This window comes from Odontomachus brunneus, unplaced genomic scaffold (genome assembly GCF_010583005.1).
Source record: "Odontomachus brunneus isolate Ranch 3 - 2012 unplaced genomic scaffold, Obru_v1 Obru_scaffold_189, whole genome shotgun sequence".
NCBI lineage: Eukaryota > Metazoa > Arthropoda > Insecta > Hymenoptera > Formicidae > Odontomachus > Odontomachus brunneus.
The window spans coordinates 373,579-383,216 of record NW_022639639.1 but is presented as its reverse complement, the minus strand read 5'-3'; the positions used below and the strand labels follow the sequence as shown (position 1 = coordinate 383,216).

The 9,638-nt window shown below is 38.6% G+C and overlaps 1 protein-coding gene across 5 annotated transcripts in view; it reads right to left on the bottom strand.

Moving 5' to 3' along the window:
• LOC116851755 (mitochondrial potassium channel-like) overlaps positions 1–9,638 on the bottom strand; it is a 49,867-nt gene that overhangs the window by 20,127 nt on the left and 20,102 nt on the right. Inside the window, exon 2 of one of the 5 annotated variants that reach the window (XM_032831493.1) lies at positions 4,449–4,563. The exons of the other annotated variants lie outside the window; for them this stretch is intronic. The gene's annotated coding sequence lies outside the window, so the exon portion shown is untranslated. The remainder of the gene's footprint in view (positions 1–4,448; positions 4,564–9,638) is intronic. 5 annotated transcript variants of the gene reach the window in all.

The window sequence follows — 9,638 nt, the reverse complement described above, 5'->3', positions numbered from 1 at the left end:
CCCTCAATGTCAAGAATCTTTTGTTAATTTAAAACAAGCTTTATCATCGTCACCAATTCTTTCTTTTCTTTTAAAGAAAGGTGAACTTATTCTCGATACTGATGCTTCGAATCATGGAATTGGAGCAATTCTTTCTCAGAATCAAGAAGGAAAGGAAAAAGTTATTGCTTATTATAGTCGTGTGTTAAATAAGGCAGAAAGGAATTATTGCGTTACTCGTAGAGAGTTGTTAGCTGTGGTAGACTCAATAAAATCTTTTCATCATTATTTATATGGTCAGAAGTTTTTAATTAGAACGGATCATGCTTCGCTTAGATGGTTGTTGTCTTTTAAGGATGTTGAAGGTCAAATGGCTCGTTGGATTGAAAAGTTACAATGCTATAATTTTGAAATTTGTCATCAGAAAGGTTTGTCTCATAAAAATGCAGATGGTCTTTCTAGACGTCCTTGTATTGAAGAAAATTGTAAATATTGTTTTAAAATTGATTCTAATAAAGAAAATAAAAAAAAGGTTATTGCCCGAATAATGTTGGGAGAAGAGTTTCAAATAGATTGGCGAAAGGAGCAGTTGGAAGATTCTAATGTTTCGTTAATTTTACGAGGAGTTGAATTTGATCAACGAGCTTTGAGAGAAGAAATTGTGGATAAGGATATTTCTGTTAAAATTTATGTTTCTCATTGGGAAAGTTTAATTGTTAAAAATGGAGTTTTATTTAAGAAGTGGGAGGCTCCTAGTCTTGAATCTAGTCTTTTACAAATTGTTGTTCCTCGCAGTCTTATAAAAAAAGTTTTAGAAGAGGCTCATGATTCTCCTTCTGGAGGTCATTTTGGGATAAATAAGACTCTTAATAAAATTCGAAGTCGGTTTTGGGCTACCTGCAAAAGAGATGTAGAAAATTGGTGTAGATCTTGCAAAATTTGCATTTCTAAAAGAGGCCCGGATAAAGGAAAATCTCCTTTACAAGTTTTCAACGTGGGAATTCCTTTTGTGCGTTTACAAATGGACATTTTGGGTTCTTTACCTACTTCTTCTCTTGGGAATAAATATTTGTTGGTTTTAGTTGATTGTTTTTCAAAGTGGGTGGAAGCTTTTCCTCTTAAAAATATTAGATCTGGTACTGTGGCGGAAATTTTTGTAAAGGAAGTAGTTTCTAGGCATGGTGTGCCTTTAGAATTGCACACCGATCAAGGTAGGAATTTTGAATCGAAATTATTTCAAGAATTATCCAGATTATTGGGTTTTAAGAAAACTAGGCCTACTCCCTTTCAACCTCAATCTGATGGTTAGGTTGAGCGTCAACATCAGACAATCTTACAATATCTGTCTAAATTTATCTCAGGAAATCAGAAGGACTGGGATCGTTGGATTCCTATGTTTTTATTGGCATATAGGTCTGCTAGACATGAAGCGACGGGATTTTCTCCTGTGGAATTATATTTTGGTCGGGATTTGAGATTGCCGTTAGATTTGTTTCGTGGCTTTCCTCCTTCTAATGGTTGTTTGGGTTCAGGAAATAGTTATATTTTTGATTTACGAAAAAAATTAGATGATATTCATCAACAAGTTAGAGATATTATTGGAATCAGAAGTGATAGAATTAAGATGCGGTATGATCAATACGCAAGGAAGTTATCTTTTGAAATTGGCCAAAAAGTTTGGTTTTATAATCCTCGTAAAAGTGTGGGTAAGACACCTAAGTTACAAAATTTTTGGGAAGGTCCTTTTGAGGTAGTAAAAAAAATTAGTGATGTAGTTTATTGCATTCGTCGTTCTAAGAAGCATAAAAATAAAATAGTTCATTTAGATAGGTTAGCCACTTATGTAGAAAGGGATTAATTTTTTTTTTTTAGACCTGGTTTTAAGTTAATTAGATACTTTCTTTTTGTTTTATTCGTTGCAGTGTAACCAGAAGGAATGAATCCTATTTAGAAGTTTTCACATTCTCTGCATTTGGAAAATCTGAAGTCCACCTTGCCTGTGGGTTTTTGATTGTGGTTTTTCCCACAGGCCTTCGCTTAAAGCAAAGGGCAAATGCCAAGGTGGGGACTTGGGGAGATCTCCTTTAGGAGATCATTGGGTCCACAATGAAAATTCCCCCCCTTGTCTGAAGACTTCAAGAGGACAAAGGTCAGAGCTGTTTTCCTGGAATATTGAAAGTCTTCGATGAAGGAGCAAGGTCCGTTATTGCTACAGCAGCAGCAGAAAAAAGGACAAGAACTCGTCTCCATGATTGAAGAAGATGATTCCTAAATTGTCGGGACGACAATTTTGAGGAAAGAGGGCAGTGTTGCATGTGTGAAAGTGTTGCATGTGTGAAGTTTGTGGCGTTGCGAAACATGCAGCGGGTCCTGAGCGGTCCTCTTGGTGACGGTCGCTAAGGAGCGGTTGTCTACAACAGCTGGAGAGTAGAGAGTGAGAGATTGTAAAAGATAGACGTGTTTCTCTGATGAGAATCTTATTCTTTCTGGTTTCACAGTTTGACAGTTTGTCATTAAAGTTCTCTGTTTCTACAACGTGTTTATTCATTTCCTCGAGTTTGCGGAAACAGTCGCGAGTATAACAATATATTGAAGAAAATAGAAAAAAAAATAAGTTTTTTAAATAGAATTGGTAAAGATATATCGGGATATGTAAGATGTATTGTTTATAAATCAATTATAGCACCACACTTTGAGTATTGTGCCACGTTATTAACAGGCATGAGTGAGACTCAGCTGACTAAACTGCAAGTAGCGCAAAACCGAGCCATGCGAGTTATATTACAATGTGATAGATAATCACAATGTGATACAAAAGTGGAAAGAATGCTGCAAGCGCTGCAGTTTATGTCAGTAAAACAGAGGCTATATTACAATGTGTGTATATTTGTTTTTAAAATGATAAAAGGTATGTTACCTGAGCAATTAGGAAATATGATAGTGTTAGTAAAAAATAGAAATGAGAGGCAAACAAGACAATCGGAAAATATTGTAGTGCAATTTCGAAGAACAAGAAGTGCGCAAAAAAATGTATTTTACGAAGGTATTAAAATATATAATACAATGCAGTTGGAGCTGAAATAGTGTGATAGACTTACAACATTTAAGTGTATGTTAAAAGAGTATATTATACCGAAAATTGACTAATATGTAAGATCTATGTATAAAAATAGCTGAGAAAGCTAATAAATATCATTCATTCATTCATTCATTCATTCTCCCCCTCCCCCCCTCTCTCTCTCTCTCTCTCTCTCTCTCTCTCTCTCTCTGATGATAAACATGTGTCGTTTCGGGCTATGTAAGGAAATTTAAATTTGAGGGGGAATAACTGTGTGTTTGCATAGCAAACTTAACCATCTATGGAATATACTATGGGAATATAGGGAGAATGTTATCTATTGTGAACAGTCGATTTTTGTGAGTGAAAAGTGGATGTGAAGATCTGGAATAATCGGGCATTGAAAATTGGACAAGGAGGCGACATAGGCAACTAAACTAACTAACTAACACTAAATTAATATATTTTTTAAATCTTTTCATACGTTAGTATTGTATATATATCGATGCACATGTCCGCTTAAAAAACAACGAACAAAAGAATCGTCCGTTTTCTCATGTTTTAAGAAGCGTGTGCACGCACAAGCGAATTCGCGCGTCGATATATGTATATTCAACGTAGCATGCGACCAATGCGATGCAATATATAAACATGCTTTCCGCCCGCGAACAACAAACGAAAAAAAGCGGACGACGATAACAGAAACGAGCCGCATTTCTGTATCCATAGTAATAAGGAACAATAATTATTTAAAACAGACGCAAAAATTGGCTCTTTTCAGGGCCATCAAATTTTATAACGATGGAACAATACTCGACGGTATAAAATATTAAATAACTATATATCGCGTGTTTATACAACACTAAAATTAAAAATACTCTATTTCAACAACCTATACAAGCGCTGTATTGTTGCAATATTCTATATTGATGCAGTATTCTATATTGAAATAAATCTAATATTTATTTTTTTTTCAAGAGAAGCTATTAAGAAGCACTTGTCGAAGCTTCCTGAAAACCCTTCTCCAAGATCTCCTCTTACATTGCAATAATTTCTTTGCTAACAAGAAAAAATTTATGGACGTTCGAGTGAGCGAGACAATCGTCGGGACATTGCGTATTGCTCACGTATAGACGAGACAGTGTGAGTCGAGCGTTTTCTTAGTGTGCGTCACACATATTTTAGGACAACATTTCCGGCCACGACCAGAGTTCTCAGTTTTGTTACATTAGCAACACGCTGGCAGCGCGGTGAGGGAACTCACACAAACGAGCGCCCGCATCCATGAGCCTCACGGACATGGGCGCTCGCTTGTGTGAGTTTCCCCACCGCGCTCCCAGCGTGCTGCTGATGTAACAAAACTGAAAGCTCTGGCCACGACGTCTCATAATGCTATCTCTCTTGCTCTTACGTTTGCGATAGAGGATGGAAGATCGCGGCGAATTCCACCATTATTCCCTCTCCAAGCCGTCCGACGATCGTATACCGCTAGCCCTTTCCGCCACTCTGTGCTGCTCGTGCCTCACCTACAGGCAGCAATGTGTAAGTGACGCATCATGTGCGAGTTACACGGATATACGGATAGCATTAACGCCGGTGCATGTACATTGAGATATAGTAAACAATACACATATGTGCGCGGGGGAGAGGCTCTGCCTTTTTCCTTGCATCCTTGTAACGATTCTCCAATCTAATAAACCGGATAATTCGTATAAAAGCAACGTATAATTACATAAAAACAGAAATAAATATAAAATCATCGGGTCGTTACTAACGAGAAAAAGCGTAAACAAACGAGCGAATAACAAAATAACAGCAAAAACAACAGTACAAAAAATTGTACGAAATTCGTGTATAAAATTTTCGCCGTCGCGAAAACCTTGACGGCACGCAGTTCTTCCGAGACGTTCAGCTAACAAAAGCTAGACTCCGACAGCAGAGGAATCTTTAGAATACGTCAACCGCTGCTAATCCGCAACATCCTCGATACCGCTTCCCGACTAATCCGTCGACTCTTGGATTCGAGTAGTCGACATCTTCCTGACCGCTCCGTTGACTCATGGATTCGAGTAGTCGACATCTTCCTGACCGCTCCGTCGACTCATGGATTCGTGCAGTCAATATTCTCTTGACTTCGCCGTCGCCTGAGTAGATGCGACGTCGACAGCATCTTAACCGTTCCTAAAGACACGAGTAGCACCAATCTGTCGTGGAGTCGCTTGCGTGAGATCTTCAATTCGTTTATTTAATCTCGGCAGGACTTGGTTAGGTGGCGTGCATGAGTGTGTATGTGCGTAGAATAAGAGTTAAGTTAAGTGCGTGCGAAATAATATAGGAAGGTAGATATTAAGGTAAGGTATAGGAAATCAGGTAGGGAAAATAGTGGTGTAGGTGGGTAAGTGAAGGGGACAAGTGGGAGGAAGGAGAAGTGGAGTTTGAGGTGAAATAAAGGTTGGGAGCTTTAGAGGTTATGGCAGCAGGAGTAAGGAGTGGGGTGGGGAAAGGGGTAAGAGGAAAAATAGAGGAAGGGCAAAGGAAAATTGTGACAGAGGAGAAAAGCAATGGGAAAAGGGTGGTATTTAAGGAAATGAGTAAGGAGGAAAAGGAGATAGAAGGAAAGGAAGGGGATCAAATGGAGAGGTGGAGGAGAGAGATAACGATGCAGGTCAGGAAGGAAGTGGATGAGCAGTTAAAGAAGGAGTTAAAGAAAATACAGGAAGAAAGGGTAAGGATGAGTGAACAAGTAAAAAAAGAAATTAAGAAATTGCAAGAAGAAAGGATGGAATATAGGGAGTTGTGGGAGAGGAGGTGGGATGCGTGGAGAGAAGAGATAGAAGAGAGAATAGGGAAATTAACAGAAAAGATGGATAAGATGTGGCATTGGAGGGGGGAGAGGGATAGTGAGAATGGGGAGGTAGGGGAAAAGGGAAGTAAAGATAGTGGTAGTAAAGCGAGTAGCAGATATGGAGGGTCAAGTGTAACGAGAAGCTCTGGGGGGCTTAGTGGGAGAGAGGTGGAAAAGCTAAAAAAGATAGTAGTAGATAAAGAAAGGGAAGAGAGAAGAAGTAATATTGCTATAAAGGGATGGGGAATAAGGGGAGAAGGTAAGGGGAGTAAGGAGGAAATAGAAAAATATTTGAAAGAAAAATTAGAGATAGAGTGTAAGATTGTGAGGGGTAGATGGAGTGGGGGAGTATACATAGCAAAGGTGGAAAATGAAGGAAAGAAAAGAGTAATAATGGAAAAGAAAAGTAAATTGAAAGGGGAGAATGTTTTTATTGAGCACGATTTAAGTTGGGAGGATAGGAAAAGACAAGAAAGGATAGGAAGCTGGGCAAGGGAGAAGAGAAGGAAAGGTATGGAGGTAAAGGTAGGATTTGGTAAAGTAAAGATTAATGAGAGATGATGGAATTGGGAGGAGGTAATGGAGAGGGAAGGAAGGGGAGAGAAAATAGGGGAAGGGATAAGGGGGAAGAGAGGTGAAGGAGGGCAAGAAAAGGAGGATTTTTAAATAGCCAAGAAGGAGAGGAGATAAGAAGAGGGAAAAAGAAAAAGGAGGGGAGGGGGGATAAAGGAGAAGAGAAAGGCAGGGTAAAAGAAATAGGGGATGGAAAGAAAAGGAAGATTATGTTTTGGAATTGTGCAGGAATTGGGAATAAAGACAGGGAATTTTGGGAGTATATAGGGAAGCATGATTTTGTGAGCTTGATGGAGACATGGGTGGATGATAAAGGGTGGGAAAGGATAAAGGAAAGGTTACCAAAGTCACATCAGTGGGAATACAGTAGAGCGGAGAGAGAGAAAAAGAAAGGGAGGGCGATGGGAGGGATGATTATAGGTATAAGGAAAGGATGGGGGGAGAAGGAAGGAAAGTTAATTAAAAAAAGGGAGGAGGGGATAATTATGTCAGAAATAAAAGAGAAAGGAGAAAAGATAATAGTTATATCCATATATAATAAGGGTGGATGGAAAAGGTTGGAAGAGAGTTTGAATAGGATGGTGGAGGATGGAGAAAATGGGAAAATAATAATAGGAGGGGATTTTAATATTAGGATAGGAGGGTTAAAGAACAATGAAATGGTGGAAGAAGGAGAGGGTAGAAGAAGTAAGGATAAAATGATAGGAAAGGATGGGAGAAGATTAATAGAGTGGGTGCAAGAAAAAGGATGGTATGTATTAAATGGAGATTATAAAGGGGATTGGGAAGGGGAATTCACATATGTAGGCGCTAGAGGAAATACGGTGATAGATTTTGTAATTGTAAGTGAGGAAATATATTGTAAGGCAGAAGATTTTGTAATTGGAGGTAGAATAGAGTCGGATCATATGCCACTAGAATTAAGAATAGAGGAAGAGGAGGAGGATGAAGAAAGAAGAGTACCAAAGGGAGGAGAGGAAGAGAACAAGGAAGGAGGAGAAGAGAAGGAATTTATAAGTTGGAAGGAGGAGGATAGGGGGAAATTTAAAGAGGAAACGGAGGACTTTGTGCTGGAAGAATATCAAAATACAGTGGAGAAGAAATGGCAAGGAATCAAAGAGAAGATAATAGGATCAATGGTGAGGAAAAAGATAAAGATAAGAAGGTGGAAATTGGGGGATAAGGACTGGTGGGATAATGAATGTAAAAGAGAGAAGAGGAAGGTAAAGAGGAGTTATAAAAGGTGGAGGAGTGGAAAAATAGGGAGGATGCAATATATAGAGGGAAAGAAGAAGATGAAAGAAATGCAAGAGAGAAAACAGAGGGAGAGAAGAAAGAAAGAAGAGGAAGAACTGAGGATGTTGAAAAAAGAAACGGAGGTGTGGAAATATATAAATAGGAAGAGGAAAAAGAGAAGAGAAATGGAGAATAAAATAGGAGAGGAGGAATGGAGAAGACATTTTAAAGGGTTATTAGATGGGGAAGAGGAAAAGGAGGAAGGGAGGAAGAGGAAAGAAAGGCAGGAAGGAAAAGAAGAGGATGAATTGGAAGAAAAGGAAATTGAGGAGGCGGTGAGGAGAATGAAGAAGAGGAAGGCGTTTGGAAAGGATGGAGTCCCCATGGAGGCATGGATGTATGCAAGGGAAGGGATGAAGAAAAGTTTAATAGAGTTAATGAAGCAGATATGGGAGGAAGGAGATATTTCAGGAGACTGGAGGACAAGTATTGTGGTACCGCTATATAAGAAAGGAGATAGGGAGGATGTGAGAAATTATAGAGGGATATCGTTGTTGTGTACGGCGTATAAGATATACGCGGAAATATTAAGGAAAAGACTACAGAAGGAGGTGGAAGAGAAAAAGATATTGCCAGAGAGTCAAGCGGGTTTTAGGAAAGGAAGATCGACGATAGATAATATTTTTGTGTTAAATCATTTAGTACAGAGGAAAGGAGAAAGAAGAGGAAAGGAGAGATTATATGCTTTGTTTGTGGACATTAAAGCAGCTTTTGATAATGTTAATAGAGAGAAGTTATGGGAGATAATGGAAAGTAAAGGGATAAATCAAAGGATGGTAGAAAGGGTGAAGAGGATATATGAAGAGACCAAGATGATAGTGAAAACAAGGAATGGATTTACGGACAGCTTCTGGACCAAAAAAGGAGTGAGACAAGGGTGTGCGTTGAGCCCGTTATTATTTAGTATATATATTGCGGAATTAGATAAGATGATGAAAAGGAGAGGAGTAGGAGGAATAGAATTAGGTAAAGATAGAATATGGAATATAGCGTATGCGGATGATATTGTGTTGGTAGCAAAGAACAGGGTAGCGATGTTAGATATGATGGACACGTTGAAGAAATTTTTAAAGGAAAGAAAGCTAGAGTTATCGACGGAAAAAACGAAAATAGTGGTGTTTAACAGGAAAGGTAGGGAGAGGAAGAAAAATGGAAATGGAAGGATAAAGGGATTGAAGAAGTAAAAGAGTTTAAGTACTTAGGATTTACGTTTAATCAGGCAGGGAATTATAAGGCACATATAAGTGATTTGTATAAGAAAGGCAGGGTAGCTTTGAACAAGGTTTGGGGTTTGGGAGAAAGAATATGTAGAGATGATTTTGTAAGGAGATGGGCATTATTTAGATATCTAGTACAAAGTGTGATGTCGTATGGTGTAGAAATATGGGGGTGGGAGGAAAAAGAGAAATTAGAAAGAATCATGATGGATTATGTAAGGTGGATTTTTAGATTGGATTTCTGTACACCGAGGTATATAATTATGTATGAACTAGGAATGGAAAAATTGAAAATAGGATGGGGTATAAGGGCGAAAAGGTATGAAGAAAAAATTAGGAACAGTAGTGAAGAGAGACTAATCAAAAAGTGTTGGGAAGAAAAGGAAGAAAGGGGAGGGAAAGATTTATATTGGAAGGAAAGGGAAAGTTATTATAATAGGAATGGATGGGGTGTAGAAAGAGTTAAGGAAGGAATGGAAGGAGGGTGGGATATAGAGGGAGAGATAGTAAAAAGGGAAAGAGACGTACAAAAACAGTGGATAGAAAGTAAGATTAGGGAGGCAAAGTATAATAAAAGGTATAAAGATATAAGGAAGATAGGGGAGGGACATAAGTATTTGGAAAAGAGCAGTTTGATAAGGATGGGAGCAAAGGCGGGGGGAGAAGTGAG